At 41.0% G+C, this 18,802-nt stretch overlaps 1 pseudogene; it reads right to left on the minus strand.

Annotated features, from left to right (window-relative positions):
- Window positions 1-17,183: 17,183 nt before the first annotated feature.
- Window positions 17,184-18,449, minus strand: LOC147443483 (peptidyl-prolyl cis-trans isomerase CYP59-like; annotated as a pseudogene).
- Window positions 18,450-18,802: the final 353 nt, after the last annotated feature.

An 18,802-nucleotide genomic window follows, 5' to 3' on the forward strand; every position in this document is an offset into this window, starting at 1 on the left:
CTGAGGTAGAAAAGCATAACTTGTTAAGAAAACAAATGGTCATGGCAAGAGGTAATGGTGGAATCGTTGACAAGCAAACACCACACTGACCATTACTAACTCCACTTCTGACAGCTTTCTTTCTGCCACTACTTTGACCCTACTTGCACAGTATACAGGCCTCATGTATTGGCTCCCTTTTCCTTTTTGTAGAAACATGTGACCCAACAGCTTCACCCTTGGTTGTGAAAAAGAGAATTTTTTAGGATTGAGCTGACCACCACATTCATTATAGCGCTCTAATACCATTTCTAGCTTCTCACAATGTTCAGCCCGTGTGCTATAGACACAGAAATCGTCAATAAAATCCTTCACACAACTGCCAACGAATGGCGAAAGCGCCCAATTTGCTCTCTTTTGATAATGAGCTGGACCATTTGACAACCCAAATGGCAACACAGTGTAACAAAAACAACCCCATGGTGTGATGAAAGAGGTCTTCTTCTGATCCTCAAAAGAAATCTTTAGTTGAAAATAGCCAGAGAATCCATCGCAGACACTGTAACACTCATGCCCTGCCATTGAGTCTAAGATTTGATCAATAAAAGGAAGAGGGTATGGGTCCTTCTGCGTGGTTGCATTTAAAGGCTTGAAGTAAACACAAATCCTCCACTTCCCATCCTTCTTTGGAGTGACCACTACTGGACTTACCCATTCGGCTGTCTCCACTGGACATATAAACCCCACTTTCAATAGCTTGTCCACCTTTTCTCGCAAGGCTTCCATCTGCTCTCTACCCATTCTCCTCATTCGTTGCCGCACTCGCTTTGCTCCATCCTTCAGATCAATGCACAAATCCTCCCCCTTGAAGCCTCTAATCTCCTCATAAGAAGTGATGAAAAGATCCGAATACTTTGACAACATGTGTAAATACTTCTCTCTCTCCATGGTTGAGAGATCTGCGCTAATCATGTTTACCACCAGTTCTTGCTTCTTTGACAACTCAACCTTGGGTTGCATTAGCTCTTCAATCACCTCATATGGGCCCTCAGACTCATCTTCAATTCCTTTCATAAAGGCAATTAGGCTAGTCCCCGCTCAAGGTCCACCAATAGAAATGCCACATCTGCATCCTCATCGCTGCTAGTGGTGCTGTCACTATCCAACTCTGATACTGTGGTGGAAGACTCTTCATCACTTGAATCCTCCCCCTCTTCATAATCTTCATCTAGTGGCTTTCTGCTATTCATGTCAAATAATCTTTTACCCCCCATCTTCCCACATAGGCTGATTGTACCATGTTTCCAATCTTGAACATCATTCACTGCATGTAACTATGGTCTTCCCGGGATGATTGGATAAGCCCCCAATCCAGCTCGTATCACATGAAAATCTACCACCGTTTTGACTACTGCGTAGGCTTCAATTTCCAAGCTTCTCACTACACCCAGACACTTAACCTTTTGACGGTTTGCCAAACGTATACGGAACCCAGATACACCTGCAACAACTGCTAGGCCCATCTTCTCTACACAGGTTTGTGTGATCACACAGATTTGTGCACCACCATCCACATAACCCTGTCCAACGTTCCTCCTTTTGTGCTAGACATCCACTATGGGACAAATGTCTGACAACTCATCAATGGCCAACACTCTCACTGACCCTCTTTCTGATTCCTTCTCCTTTGGGTTGACCAACTTCTTCCATTGACGCTTCAACCTCGGTACCATTTCTACTAGCTACCCAAATGTTACGTCTACCTTTCTACTAGTTAGGTCCTCTTTCAAGCTGTAGCTATCTTGCCCCTCCCCTAGTGGAAATTTTGAGACATGAAATTTCTGTCGAGCTATCTTGCCCCCCCCCTAGTGGAAAGTCTGAGACATGAAATTTCCACCGAGCTCTTCTTTTCCTCTTTTCCTTCACATCTTCACCCTCATGTATCTTTCCCTTCTTCTTACTTGGACCTGCAACATCTCTTCCCTCCTTCTCATATGTGGTTCTCTTCCCAACTGGCATCACCACTGGATCCTCAATTGCTACAATCTTCTCCAAACCAACCACACTTAACACCTTGGGATGCATGTCTCCTCCCATCCTTCTTGGTTTATCACAGTGTGGGCTGATGTGATCGAGTTCACCACAGTTGTAACATGTAGGTACATTCTTCCACTTTTTGCCATTATTACTAGGCTGATTTGATTGCCTTCCATAGCCACAATTGTTTCCCACATTGCTTAGCAAATTTAGGCTAAGATTCTTCATTAAATCCACCATTTTTCTCATCTCTTGCCTTAACCCATCATCTGGTACTGTGGCATTAACCACTGCTGGCATAACTTGAGAAGCAATAGGAACTGCAGGTACATTTTGAACCTCTGGCATGCGAGATTGTAAGAAATACACATGCTTAAACTCGGGCCTCCTGGGCAAAGACTCCACACCTAACTGGCTCATCCTTCAACTTCCACTCTTTGCTCTTTGCCACAACTAATGCGTCTTCATATGACCTGGGCTTCTTTAGCTCCACTCTCCAACGTAAATTCTCCCATAGACCAGCCAAGAATTTGTCCTTCTTCATGATATCAGGTGGGGATACCTGTGGTGCTAAAGCTTTGCACATCCGCTCCCATGCCAATGAGAACTTACGTATGTACTGATCCACTGGCTCACCTTCCCTTTGCACCAGACCCTGCACTTCGTGCCACACTTTGTCAGGATCCTGTGTCTTCACAAACTCCAACTCCAATCCATGTTGTAGATTATCCCAACTTAAACCTACAAGTGGATCAGCCAAATGCAACTCCTCTTCAAATGTTTTTGACCAAACTCGTGCATCATCCTTCAAACAAATCTAGAGGAGACGGTGACATCTGCGCATGATTATTAATTTGGTTGCTTATGCAGGCAACCTCCATCTTTTCCAAAAATTCTTCCACATCTTCATCACTTCTTCCATGGAACGGTAAGAAAATGACATAGCTGCTTGCTCGCAAATCCACTTGGAAACATTGCTTAAGCTAGACTCAGCAAAAATAATTTGTTAAGATAGCACCCTTGCGTCTTAGAGGAGAACAAAGACGTGCAGATCAAAAGAGACTTCATAGTTGATTATTGGAATAATCACTGGAAAAGGTGACTCCATTATCTCCCTCAACCTTTCTAGGCCAAACATGAATACGATGCGCTGTTGAAAGAAGACCTTCCTATCAACATGCACGTTTATGCTAATTCTTTGCACTGGATAATACGAAAAGAATGGTGGTCTTTATTGGTTATTCATGAGAAAAATTCGGCAGCATAACGCGTAAAATGGTAAAAAGCCCAAAAAAACCAGCCCTTGATGTGATCCAAAATCACTCCATTTCTTAAAGATCTGTGGCTAAAAAACAACAACTGATAATAACTGCCTTATCACTGACTCTAGTTGGGCATAAATGTAGAGAAGCAAGAACACAATGCCTTAATGACCTGAGCAATAGATGCACATCCTGATCTAACCACAATATAACATCCTTAGCTTGATGCCGCAATGGGGTGTGTCGGACGATCTTCCACCTAAATCATCGAAAGGATCTCAGAACTCGAGAATCCCCTAGCTAGAATCCCCCAGCTAAAAACCTCACACACTCACAAGGATAGCATAAGATGCTTGTGCTGTGTTAGCCACATTATAAAAAGTACATCCTATCATTGGTAAACCCACATTGCCACCAAACCCACACTTACATACATCCACTGTCAATGCATTCAATGAGAGAGAGAAGCCCTCTCGTAGAAAACCTGTAATCAAGAAAACCTGTATGTGTAGTAGTAACGCTCTACTCACGGGATGAGGATCAAAGATGTGTGAGATCACACGAGTGGTGAAGAACACCTGTACCTGCACCTATTTGAAGCTAGACACCTATGTCAGACACCTATGTCTGGGAACCTGTAGCCTGAAGGTACTCTAAGAAGCGTCCTCGGTGGAGGGCACCAAAAGAGATGTGGGGTGGAAAGAAAACACACACAATGTCTCTAGAATCACCCAACATACACTCTCAGAATAACACACACGCAATAGGGGCACCAGGACCAGGCCCAATTTGGCTTGATTCCACACACACAACACCAACTTACCACAAAAGAAAGATCTTGAGCACCCAAACACTCAAATAATCACCCTCAATGAAACACCCAATTCTTACATACACACACACACACACACATGAAATCAGCACATAGGGGAGAGGAAACCCTTATCTTGCTCAGTAAATTGATGAAATAGGACTCTAATAGAAGGGATGGATCATAAACATAGAGCTCTTAATACCAAAAGAGGGCTAATTCACAGACAGAGCCTTCACACACACACACACACACATGAAGAGCTCTACTGACTGCAGAAAATGGGTGCATTGTTGGACTAAATGGACAACACCATTGCGTTTGGAATGGAAAAAAACCCCCAATTACAACTTTACTTTGCCATAATCTAACTCCAAATGAGAGAGATATGGCAAAAACAAGCTCCTCTCACAAGCTCTCAAGGTAGCATCTTCTCCCTTGCTGATTTTTCAGCCTCTTACACACCATTTGCTGGTTATCCCTTTACTTTTATCATGTTTCACACTTAGTCCTTCATTATGGCCACCCTTGGGCATCCTTTTTGTCCATAGTTGACCTCCAAGGAGCCCACACTGCTTAGATAATCAACTATTGTGTCCTGCATGTCTTCCCGCACACTTGGCCATTGTTGTGTCACTACCAAGATTCTATTTTCTTCAACATTATGCATCCGATATCACGTGAAGTGGGTCCCACCTTGTCTCGAATGATGAGCTCTCTGCATAATTCATCAAACTGACACTATACATGATTTCACAAACTCTGTCTGCAAAGGCACGCCTAGTGGGGCCAACTGTCATCCTGATGTCATTGCTTACTACATATCTTCCTCTACACGCTGCCATGCATGAAGCTTCACTGTGATGCTACCCATGGTGAATGAAAAGAGATTTTATTTTCAAACCGATGCATAGAAATAAAAAACAATACCACTCACATAGTCTGGGACCCATGCGGGTCCCACAAGCTTCCTCGAGAAGTTTTACGCACCACCAAATCCTCATTATTGCATAAAACCACACGAATACTCATAATAATAAAAATTGGTGAACTATATATACAGTGTCCCCTGCTGCTTGTACACATGTGGGCCCCACGTAGCTACTTGGCTCTGGAGAATGGGCAATTCTTTATTTGATGCACCATGCATGGGTATGTACATATGCGTGAAAACCTTAGCAAAAAAAACCTAACAACATGTGCAGGCAGAGGAGGCAGATGGCGATTGGGCATTAATTCTTTAATCAATAACCAAAATACCCCTACAAGTACCCATGTTATTCCCTTGATTATTCCCTCCCCCATCCAATGGCCTATATGCTTAGAGAATCCCCAGCCTTCGATCCCCTTTGGAGACCCCCGTGCCAAATAGTGAGGAGGGTCGCTGGTGTAGAGGACCACCACCATGTCGCCTAGGCTTGTGTTGAGGAGTACGGCCATCTGTGTGTGTGTGTGTGTGTGTGTGTGTGTGTGTGTGTGTGTGTGTGTGTGTGTGTGTGTGTGTGTGTGTATGTAAGCACTCCGTTTACTCTACTTATAGAGTACACACACTTGCTTTTATATAGAGTACATAGTACATACACATTTGTTTTTTATATACTCTATGACCAGTCAAATATCAAGTTGAAGTTTGGTATGTAGTTGGACGATAGCAAAGTTACACTTATGGTTAGGAGGGTTACTCATTAGGTTAGCTGTTTTCACTTGGTATGGACACTTGAATGCATGTAAATTTACTTGTGTACATGGCATGCAAAAGTTTCATCCCATGTAAGATGTTTTGCTTTCGGGCTACACACAACATGGAAAGGGATTTGCATGGGTAGATCGTGTAAGGAACCTTCGATAAAGTTAAAGTTCATGTTAGAAAACTAAGACAAGGTTTCCCATAGGAATTCTACTCTACAGTCGAAGACATAAGGTTTAAACAACATCTAGAATGCTATTTTTGAAGTCTCTACAAAGGAGTCCCTAGGTACTATGTTCCTTGATTGTGAATTGAGTATGATCGTGTGTCATTAATTGTCGTTTGGTTCTCATCACCACCATAGGTTTTGCAGCCGTAGAAACACTTGCAATTGGATGATCTAGGATACGAATACAAATAAAAAATAGAAAAGGTTACTCTTAAGTAATAGCAAGATTAGGTATGCATCAACCCATTATTAACACAAAGTGAATATTTTGAACCCCAAGATTGATTCTTAAAGAGGGATCGTTATAAAGTTTGGGTAATTGTCTATGATTGAAACTTATAGTTTCCCGTTGAAAACTATAAGGTGGGATTGCTTTGGACATAGAGTGACCATTATTTGGTTTGGGTAATCATGGACAATTGATCATCTAAAGAGTGATGGCCAAAAAGAGTCAATTTTATCTTGAATATAGATATATAGAATATGTGTCAAAGTAGCAAATACGCTAGGAGGAATACCCACCTATTTAGAGTTTCCTTCTATAAGTTTTAAACAGTTTCCTTCTATAAGTTTGAAGTGTTCATTAAATGGTTTTAGCTCATATGTCTTGGTGAATGAATTCTAGCTTCAAAATCACATAATCTTTAGTCTTGAGAAAAAAAAATTGAGACTATCAAATAATTTTTTCTAGACAAGCAAGACATGAGCACAAGGGCATTGAAACATAAGGCATACCCTAGATAAGCTATCACACCCACACACAGAGAAAGAGAGCTGGAGAGATGAAGCTATGGAACCATCTTGTCAATGCCCACACGGAAATTCTTTTAGAATCCTAGCTTCGTGGCCCTTGTTCCCACAATCCTCCACGTAGGACTGCGAGCCCCAGCTCCGCCCACTAATAATATCACATTTCTAACACAATGTCTGTTGGTCAGACATATAGTCAATAGAGGTTTTCTACAAATAATCTAGCCAATTCACGAGATTTAACATAAGATTTACTTGTTATAAACCTAGCCATTTTGGTTAATCTATCCACTATTACCCAGACAGAGTTGTGCCCCCTATGTGTTTTAGTAGGTAATCCAACTATAAAGTTCATGGAGATACTCTCCCATTTCCACGCCGAAGGAATGTCTAATGGATGGAGTAATCCTCCCATCTTAAGCCTTTCAGCTTTATTGATCTGGCATTCTTCACATTTAACCACATAATCTAGGACGTCCTTGTGCATTCCAGACCAATAAAATTGCCTTTTAACAAGTCCTGTTTATACGTAGGTATCCCACACTTGGACTATCGTGACACTCATAGAGTATCTGGAACCTAACCTCTTCATCTTTTGGGACACATACCCTACCTTTGTAGAGTAAATACCCATCATCTATGGCAAAATTCTTCCACTTGAATCCTTGTAAAGCACCCGTCAATGCTTCATTCTCATTGGAAACCTCTTGTTCTGTATCCTCTTTCTGAATGGTTTTGGAATAGGTATTTCCCTCTTAATGATTCAAGTAGATCACTATTGAATCGCATAAAACTCAATTCATTCATCATAGGCATCATGTAAGGGAATCTGCAACCACATTATATTACCCTTTATGATACCTAAGCTCATAATCAAACTCTTGTAAGAGTTCAGCCCATCTCGCCTTATGACCTTTCAATCCTATTTAATTGGAAAGCCACTTAATGATTTCCCCATCAAACACTATCATAACCTTAGCACTATACAAATAGTGCTTCCATTTTTTCAATGCATGGACAATAGCATGAAGTTGCAATGCAGGAGCATGCAAGCGTGGAGTGCAGTGAAGGTGGAATGAAGAAGATGACGAGACACATATGTAGTGGAATCACTCACAATAGTGAGCTAGTGTTTAAGTCCTTATTGTTTTCTATGGTATGAATGGTCAGTGCTAGTGTCTAGGGCTGGAACATCAGGCTTTACCATCCCAACAACCTCCCACTTAAAGGCCAATGTGCCTTTAAGTTTGGGGTATAAAATATACAAGTATGTACAACCATGTTAGAATAAACCATCTAACTCACGCCCATAATTGCCCGACAGTGTGCAAATTGCTTAAAAGCTAGACCTTTGGTGAGAAGATCTGTAGGGTTATCATCAGTGTGCACCTTCACAAGCTCAATATGCTTGATCTCAAGCACATCCTAAATGAAGTGGTACTTCACATATTTATGGTTTGTCTTTGCATGGAACAATGGATTCTTTGCCAACATAATCACACTCTAACTATCACAGTGTAATGTAGGCACCTCAATAGAAATTCCCAAGTCTCTAAGCAAGCCATGTAGCTTCCTTGCTGCAAGCCTCAGATGCTGCAATTTACTCAGCTTCGGTGGTTGACATGGTTGACATCGAGATCACCAAGAAATAACACCACCAATAAAAATGAAGACATAACAGAAAGTTGAAGATTTATGTGTTAGAGGCTTCTACCATTAGAGACTAGCTATTGTAACAAATGTGCTAGTAGAGCCCATAGCACATTTGTTATATATATGTACCTGCATAGTCCATTGATCCACAATCTTACTGAATAAAACTAGATGTGTATATACATACATGCATGTGTGTGTGTGTAGATCCCTATACCTCTCTCTATATATATATATGTGTGTGTCCGTGTGTAGATCCCTATACCTCTCTCTCTCTCTCTAACACACACACACATGGATGTGTGTAGATCCCTATACCTCTCTCTCTATATATATATATGTGTGTGTGTGCGTGTGTAGATCCCTATACCTCTCTCTCTCTCTAACACACATACACACACATGGATGTGTGTGTGTAGATCCCTATACCTCTCTCTCTCTCTCTAACACACACACACACACATGGATGTGTGTGTATATGTAGATCCCTATACCTCTCTCTCTCTCCCTCACACACACACACACACACAAACACACACATGGATGGGTATATATATGTACATATTATTTTCTGCTTTAAGAAATGTGTTACTGGAATTCATTTAAATACACACATACACATACATACATACATACAGACATATACAAAGGTATGGAGTTACCCATTTAGACTAAGTGTTGTATTTGGGTTTGTAGGAATGATTTGAACATGTTGGTCCACATGGCCACACCAAAGGAAGTTTCAATAAAGCCTTGGCTAGATCCATCGAATGTAGGTCAAGAGTTAACAAGAAGGCAGGCATGGTGGTAAGAGTTCTGAAGACTTATATTTTCTAAACGAGTGAAAAAAAGTAAGTATTTGACTAAACTAAAAAAATATTAATAAGGTTTTTAAAGGCTAGCTTCAATCTTTGTTGGTTTTTAAAAATAGTTGGTTTTCTTACACTAAAGGTTGGTTTTTACTGACACTTGCCATGACCCACTGAAGGTAGGTCATTAATAATGGCTTAATTATTGGGGTGAAGCTAGATATTAAGATAGCTACATAGTATGTGAATGGGAGGATGTTAGAGAGAGAAAGAGAGAGAGAGAGGTTTTCCATATACATGCTCACTCATATTGATGTGGCATATATATTTGCAAAAAAGGTAAAATAGGATCCATCCCGCCGACGGAGGCAATGGGAAATGCTACTAGTTAATTTAAAAAACAAATAATTAATTAAGAAGATCTAGAAGAAGGTATGGGCACATAAAATGTCTTTACCTCAAGCCCCATTTTCTTTGGGTTGGTTCAGCCATCACTTCTAGCCTACAAAATGTCTCAACACTTCATGTGAACCCCCAAGTCAATAAATTGAGCATGACGATTTTGGCACATATATCACCTCTCTTCAAATGGCTCCATGCTCAATATCGCCTCCACCCCAGAATGGCGTGCAAGCACTAACGCTTCCCACACACACTCAACCTCTCCATCACCTCTCTGGGTAGCGCATACACTAGCGTAATCTACTCCAACGCCCTCCATCCGGTTGCATATTCGATCATCTAAGGCCAATGTAATACAGCTGCACCTCATTACCCACCCAAAATTTGCACTACTAAGGCTCCACACATGCACTTTATCGGTTGTCCCTCTAACCATGCTTTCTGTCCTATAAGTGCATCATTCAATTACTCCAATCCATGCACCTTGCTTATCCTCATCACCCTCTCACATGGCCTCCTTAGCTTCCCATGAACTCGTGACATTTGTAAAATGGGCCCAAGGCTCCCAAATTCAACTATGCACATAGGCTTCCCATCTTCCCACACACCGGCTCCATCTAGAGCAAGAATACCCCCTCACTTCATGTGTTAAACTCTCACAAGCTGTCTACCAACATTTCACCTACTTAGGCGATCCCAAGTATGGGTAATCTTACTCATCTACTTGGGCATTGCACATGCTCCCATGGTAGGTACAAGTAGAACCCATCCACTACTATGCTACGTTGCCCAAAATGGGTAAAGTAGCCTTGGCTTTCCATGGTAGCCGTATACTTCCCTTTTAAAAAGTCCAAAAGATCAAGTATTGTGAGTGTGGGAGCACACGACCTTTTTGTAGAGCTTGGGTAAAATTAATACGAGCCCAAGTTGGGGCAGAGTCAGGTTACTGTTGTGCTACTTGTGCTCGCGTGAGGATGCTCTTATAAAATCCATACACTATCGGTATTTTATAATGTGCTCTCACATCAAACACTCCCTTACCCACTTGAAAATTCCTTGCTATTAGCCCACAAGCTTACTCATATAGCTAAGCCTCAGGGGATGCACCATTAGAAAACCCTAGGTATCACGTGTGTTCAAGAGGTATTTAAAAAACCCCATAATTAAAATTTCTCCCCTAATAAAATTATTTTTTCTAAAATTGAATTAAAAAACCTCTCTTGTTAATTTAATCCTGTTAAATTTTCTCAGAAAAACTAATTAAAATCCCCCTCTTTTAAATGCACGTGGTACACTAAATTATTTTATGGTGCACCCCCTGAGATCTAAGCCTTCTCTCTCCCCATCCATAGTCTCACACGCACTACAGCAAGGTTTCCACTATTGTCTTCAAAAACTAGGCAAACCTCCATCAGCTACCACCTACTCAAAGAGCTAGTTGTCAAAGCTTACATCAAGCTCCACTATGTGGCTAGAACTCAGAATGCTGATATGATATGGTAGTGATGTGTGTGACACACTCGAGACCACCGTGACACTTTTTCCCTCACTAGGATGTTTTTTCCCTCGTGCATTGTATATATGCCCATCCTGATTCTAGGGCATCTTATCTTTGTACTTGCATACTACGTGACACTACTTCTTGTTGTGTGCTCTTGAGCTTCTTCTTCTCCAAGCTTTGTGTGTATTCTTGCAACCCTAAATCCAACATTTGGTATCAAAGCAGGCTTCTTCACCTTGAGCAAGGCAGCTTACACTACCCTCGAGCAGGTCTATCTTCATCATCTTGCGGAATCCTCTTAGGTGAAGGTAGATCTAGATATTGCATGTTGTTTCCATTGTAAAGAGCATTTTTACGACTTTTAGGCCGTTTCAGGCACATTTCAGGGGTCGTCTGCATGCTGCAAGGTTTTTGTAGAGCTTTTTGAAGCTCTTGGATTTTTTTTGTTCTTCACTAAAATTAGAAAATTTCTCATAGATTTGTTGTTTTGACACTATGTGTGCCCCTACAGGTTATGTGAGTGGTTTTTGTTTTTTTGGCAGGTGAATGGTTTGGTCATTATAGGCTTTCTTCTCGCGACAATGTCTGATAATGTTGTATTTCGCATGTTGTCTGCTAATGACAAGCTTGATGGAAACAATTATCCCCATTGTTGCCTCATGTATTACATTCCAAAGGTTTTTGGAATAGTGTGCAGGGTATTGATGTAAGTTCAGGATTTGTGATAGATTCTGGTATAGTTGAGGATGGCACTGGTCCTAACACATCTATTGCTATAGTAGTCTTACTCACTACATAATAGGTCTGTGCTATAGTATTCTTACCCACTACTGAATAGGTTTGTTGGGATGATAGAGATGTGCAGACACACACCTTGAGGATGTCACAGGTCGTACCACATCTAGTGCTACAGTAGTCTTACCCACTATTGAATGGGTTTGTGCTATAGTAGTCTTACCCACTACTGAATAGGTTTGTTGGGATGATAGAGATGTGCAAGCACATGCCTTGATTGCATTATTTGTTAAACATACCATTCTCCCACACATTCCTTCAGCAAGGATAGTCAAGTAGGCTTGGGACATTATTGCATATTTGCAGGGATGCCATGCCAGTATATGTGATGGTATCGACGTCAAAACATGCATAGGTATTTTACGTCAAAAAATACTCCAGTATTTAGCAAGGATTTCTATCCAGTCCCCCCCCCCCCCCGATGGGCTCATGCAGTTTGCTGGTTTGTGCCAAATTTATGCTACTTTAAGGGGGTATGTTGGTTTGGAAGCACCCATGAGCCCCTAGAGGCACTCTTTGCAATGCTACAATGTCCTGCAATACCCTTATAATGCCATGTTCCATTGCCCCTTGAGACCCTCTTTGTGGTGACGCATTGTTCCATTTGCTTCGCATATGTCCCACTTGGAAACGAGTATATATTTTTATGTAATATTGTCCCTTGATGTCCCGATTTTTTTTTGACAGTCACCATTGACACAATGAATTCTCCTTTGATGTTTGAGTATTCCACTACTCTTCTTGTCATCGCTCGTTGAATCACTTCCACAGGGGCCTGTATGGGAGCCACGTTCACGTGGTGGGCCCTGAACTTAGGTCTCATGAGTTTTAAGACCAAGAGCTCCCAATTAGCGAGGGGGTAGGATGGATGTACTTTGCATATTGAATGTGATGTGATTGTGTGCATGCATACTTAAATGTGGTTTGTAATTTATAATGCAATATGTAATGGTTGTCACTCTTTTTTTGCAGGTAATTTCTAGTTTGGAAAGCATCACACGTTGATTGAAGATGGCATCAAATAAGTATTGTTACTTGTGATATAGACTTATGTGTCCATGCAACCAATGTAAGGAATCAAAGTTACACAAAAGGAGTGTATGCATGGAGCATATTGAAGACTATGGGAAATTTGACTCAAGTATTCTGGACTCCCAAGTAGAGTTACTTGTCAGATTGGCTTATGTGTCCATGCAACCAATGTAAGGGATCAAAGTTACATAAAAGGAGTGTATACATGGAGCATATTGAAGACTATGGACAATTTGACTCAAGTATTATGGACTCCCAAGTAGAGGCATTGGCAAGGAATGAGACTGTTGTTTCTCTTTAGTTCAAACACTCCAAAAGCACGATAAGGAAAAATTATAGACATCTTCAAGTAGCCTCGATCCAATGTGATAGTGACATGGAGGAGATGATTGGTGCATTTTTTATAAGTGATACAGGTGATGTATGCATCGACAACGATGGGGATGATGAGGAGAAAAATGACAAAGATCAAATGGAGGAAAGATTGCACACCAATATTTACAAGATCACACGCATCTATTCTAAGGGCTCGTCTTTTTATCTTTAACCTACAATCAACTTATGGGTGGAGTGACAATAGTGTGTCAACACTATTTCAACTCTTAAAGGAATCTTTTCTTCTGATTGATAATATATTGCCATCATCCCGTGATGATGCCAATAAGATATTGGCGAGTATAGGGATGGACTACACATCCATTCATGCATGTCCCAAAGATTATGTGCTTTATAGAAAGGAGTATGCGTCACATATAAATTATCCAATTTGTGGAATGGATAGATATCATCAAGATGTTCAATGCTCAATGGTGCCCATAAAGGTTCTATGCCATTTTCCTATTATCCCCTGCATACAAGACATGTTTCATTGTTGTAAGGGATTGGCAGAACTAATGTCTTGGCACTCACTTCATTGCTCTACTAATGGAATAATGTGTGTCCCATGTGACTCAAAGGCATGCCAACACATAGAACAAAAATGGTCTAATTTTACGTAAGAGACCCGCAATATCTATTTGTGCCTTGCAATAGATGGTTTGAATCCTTTTGGTGTGCAATCAACTACTTAGAGCATGTATTACTGGTGAACTATAATATACCTCCATGGTTAATAATAAAAAAAGGACACTTATTATTATCACTTCTTTTGCCAAGTAAATATAAGGTAGATGTGTATTTACAACCATTAATAGAAGAATTGTACACCGACGCATAGCTACAATGCGGGGCATTCTAATGTGGGAAGGCCTACACACCGACGCATAGCTACAATTCGGGGCATTGTAATGTGGACAATGCATGACTTTCCAGGTTATGGAGAGTGCACAGGACGTGCAACAAGTGGGTATCATGCATGTCCCATTTATGGCCCTAAACTACAAGCTCGCTATTCTAAAGCATTAAATATGATGGTGTATAAGGGTCATGTCTGATACCTTCCTGAAGGCCACGTTATGTGTGATGGGTATCTTAGATGCCCACCCCAAGAAAGATGGTCACCATCAATGCAATATAGTTCTTGGATGGTATCGAATGAGCAAAATCACCCATTTGAAATGAAGCGCTTATCCATTCTACACCAACTTCCCTATTGGCAAGACCTACTAATCATAAGTCTTCTTCATCCCATGCACATATTCAAGAATGTAGGCCAAACCATATGGGATCACTTCATAGGTATGCAAGACAAAGGTATGGTACTGCGAAGGTTCAAAGAAGAGAAATGATCCTTCCATTTCATCCACTTTCTATTGCTTTCAACTCTATCAACTACTATGTTGACATGGCCCAGGTGAGATCTTTTATCTCCAGCAGAAAGTGAACGTCACATCTATGGCTCTCATTGTAAGATACTAACTAAAACAATCCTAGTAGGTAGTAGGAACATTGTATGTTGGAACAGTAGTAGTTCAGCCACCACATTTATGAACAAGTCCTTTATTCCTTTCCATTATGTAGTTTATGCCTTACCTAAATAGTATTGTAAATTATGCCTTACCTAAACAGTATTGTAAATTGAATGTAGGAAATCAAAGTGCAAGTTGTTTCTAGTGATAGCTATGATAAGTAAGTATCTTACAGTCCTAGTGGGTGTTAGTAATGCTGAAAAGAGTACTCTAATGGATGTTTTAGCTGGAAGCAAGACAGGTGGATATATAGAGGGTGGCATCTGCATTTCTGGGTATCCTAAGAAGCAAGAAACATTTGCTAGGATCGCAGGTTAATCATGAGCATGATATCCACTCCCCAAATGTCACTGTAAAAGAATCTCCTGTATTCTGCATAGCTTCGTCTACCAGTTGAAGACAAAAAAACAAGAATGGTAACTTCTCAGCTATTCTTTTATCAAATTTGCAAAATTAAAATTGACTTCAAAAAAATACGACTGTATGATGCAAATGTTTGTGTACTTTAAATAATAGCTAAGAAGTTACCATTCTTGTTAGTTTGTCTTTTGCTGGTAGATGAAGCCATTCAGAATACAGGAGATCAATTATCAAATTTGCAAAATACAAATTGACTTCAAATAATATGACTGTGTGATGCAGATGTTTGTCTTCCTGGTGTCAATCGAATTTCCACAGAGCAAAGAAAGAGACTCGCAATTGCTGTTGACCCTTCTTTCATCTTTATGGTTAAGCCCACATAGATGCATGAGCTGCAGCTATCTTCATGAGAACACGGCAGATACTAGGTGGATAGTAAAATGCACAATACATCAGCCAAGCATTGACATATTTGAAGCCTTTGATGAGGTTTGTAGGACACCCTAATATACCATCTAGTATCTATTTATATGGTCAACTTACAGATTCTTTCTTTGAAAGCTTCCTTTCATCAATAGATTGTTTCTTGAATCTCTTCAAATTCAGTGAAATTTTTTGCATAATTGCTTATCTTTAATGCCAGCTGTGTTTCCTAAAACGAGGCTGGCAGGCAATCTATGCAGGTCCTTCAGGTCTTCACTCTTGCCATATTGTAGATTATTTCTAGGTATTTCATCACATACAGAATGAAACTAAGCTTCATTTTTCGCCCTTCAGTATCACATCCCCAAATATTTCAAAAGCACCATTTTACCCATTACAGCACAATATGAGTGATTAATAGAACCAGCATACTCATGCAGTTTCTTTCTAACTCAAAAAGCTCAGACATACGCATGAAAATTACAAAAGCGAAGGAAAATCGTACCAAAAGTGGTTCGTGTAAGAACAATACAAGGCATGTGCCAACACCATCTGCACACTAACAGTTGATTGTGTTCATACCACGACAGCCATAATTTGCACTCGTCTTATCTAATAAGAACTCACCTCCCATTGCTCCATCCCATATCCAGGGTACCTTGCACAGAGGAACGGTGTGTCGGTTTACAATATAAGGGATAAAAGTGAGGAATGTCCATCAATGATGGCAAATAAGAGCCTGATAATCCTTCGTTTGTGATCTAAATGATTGTTGTATATCAAGGAAGACTTTTCGGCCATAATCATGTTTTCATACATCTCACCAGATCATCAAACCCTCTTTCCACCATGTTGAGCCAATTTCCAACATCTGGTGCCAATCAATTGGGGGAAAACAACACTACCACTTTTTGCACAAGATTCAAATGGTATGTACCCTGGCACTGAGACCTAAAGCTAGAATGCGGGTGCCTTGTTGATTTTAGTAAACCCATCAGTAGTTCTTTCAAAGCATCACATGCTTTAACAGAAGGCTAACCATCTGTAACAAGTACACATTATTTTCTTTGCATTCATGCTTTAGCTTGTCTGCAGAGGAGCCTTGATTACAAGTGTTTGCCATCTATAAAACTACCAAGAGTAAATGAAATTGGAAAGAAAAGTGTTGCACTACCGAAAACCTAGCAAAGGTCAATATATTTAGGATATGTCTCTACACATTTATATGCTGACAAAACACACACGCACACACACCTACACACATGCACATACATCTCATTCATTTAAATCTACAACTTTATATATTTAGGATATATGAGAGAGAGAGAGAGAGAGAGAGAGAGAGAGAGAGAGAGAGAGAGGAGGGAGGGGGGGGGGGGGGGGGGGGGGGTGTGTTGTTATATGGTAGCCTTGTTTATTGTGTCCTTTGATTTAGACCAGTAAGGCTACTTACATGAACATTGGATTGAGAAAAATGGATTTTTGCTTTGGAAAATTTGAGATAACATGTGCAAAGAAAGCAGACCCAAATGTTTTCGATACTTTAATGTTAGTGTTGAAGCTCTTTACCTTTATAGCATTTGTGTTGTTTCTCATGATGCATGTAAAGATCATCTTGTAACCTTCTCCTATGCCTTTTTTGTTTTGGACCATTCCTTGACTGCCTTGTTGCATGTGAATGACAATTTGCTTCACTCATTCTTTCTTCTCTTGAGCTCTTACAGTGCCGCATCCCCTTCTCTCCACCTTTTCCACCTTCCATTGCCTTCATGCCGAATCGACGATACTGTGTCCACAATCTTGATACGCTCTGACTGAAATCGACGTGGATCCGTCGATCATCGATCACGGCATTGTTCATCTTGAAATAAGCATCTTCACAAGCTTCTCGAGTCTCGAATTCTATGAAAGCATAACATAAGCTGTTCTGGGACTTGTGGTCTTTGATAATCTCAGCTGAGAGAACTTTGCCGAATTTAGAAAAGATGATTTCTAAATCCTCATCCTTGGTTATGGGGTTAAGCTTGCATACAAAAAGAACATTTTCAGGTGGCTTGATCTCAGCTTCTGGAATGTCTCCTATCATTTCAAGAACAACTGCTCTTGAATGTGCTTCCTTACAGAGCAAGAACTTGTCCAGTTCCTTGCAATCTAGCTTCTCATCCATGGGGACCCAATCATCTTCTAGCCTCACTTCATGATCTATAGCAATGGGTGAGCTTTGTGGCATGAGCTCATCAATCTGAGCAGGATCTTCGAAAGGATCTTCGAGCACATATGTGTGCTTAATCCTTATGTTTTGATACGGGCAATGCTCTGCATCGACGTATGCGTCGTTGATCTTCATGAGGACATCCAGACCCTTCCTGACAACGCCGAACACAGTATACTTGCCATCTAGGTAGTCCAGATGGGGTTTGGTAGTGATGTAAAACTGAGAAGCATTGAGATTGGGTCCAGCACTTGCCATGGCAACGACACCGACTGTATCGTGCATGATGTGGGGATGGATCTCATCTTTGAAGAATGTTGCTTGGTGGCCGCGCAGGAGCTTGTAGAAAGAGTGCCCACCAGAGCCTGTAGCGGTGGGATCGCCAGTCTGGACAAGGAAGTCCTTATGGACGGTGTGGAAGAGGCAATTGTTGTAATATTTGATCTTGCAAAGCTTCAGGAAATTTTGGGAGGCGAGAGGGCAGTCGCTGGTGTAGAGGACCACCACCATGTCGCCCAGGCTTGTGTTGAGGAGTACGGCCATCTCTCTCTCTGTGTGTGTGTGTGTGTGTGTGTGTGTAAGCACACCGTTTACCCCAGGGTTCGGGAAAAGGTAGGTTCGTCTTAACCAAGAGCGTGTTCAAATTTACTTGGTGAGCCAAAGGTGCTCTTTAGTATTTGAACGCACAAGCCACCACCACGTGGCATTAAAAAAGCTCATTAAAAAAGCTCCTGTGTCAAAAATCTCCCGTAAAAATGTCTTTTGAAAAAAACGCTGTGGTCGCAGACGGCGAAATGTTCTACCTCTTAGATCTGCAGCTCTCTCTCTCTCTCGCTCTCTCTCTCTCTCTGCGATGCCAAGGAGGGCCGTAATTTTTAGGCAGGGTGAATGCGATGGCGGGTCTGAGTAGCTGGCTGGGAGAGGCACCTAGGCGCGAAACATACGATTTCGAG

This window comes from Adiantum capillus-veneris, chromosome 14 (genome assembly GCF_014529385.1).
Source record: "Adiantum capillus-veneris isolate H3 chromosome 14, ASM1452938v2, whole genome shotgun sequence".
In the NCBI taxonomy this organism is placed as follows: Eukaryota; Viridiplantae; Streptophyta; class Polypodiopsida; order Polypodiales; family Pteridaceae; genus Adiantum; species Adiantum capillus-veneris.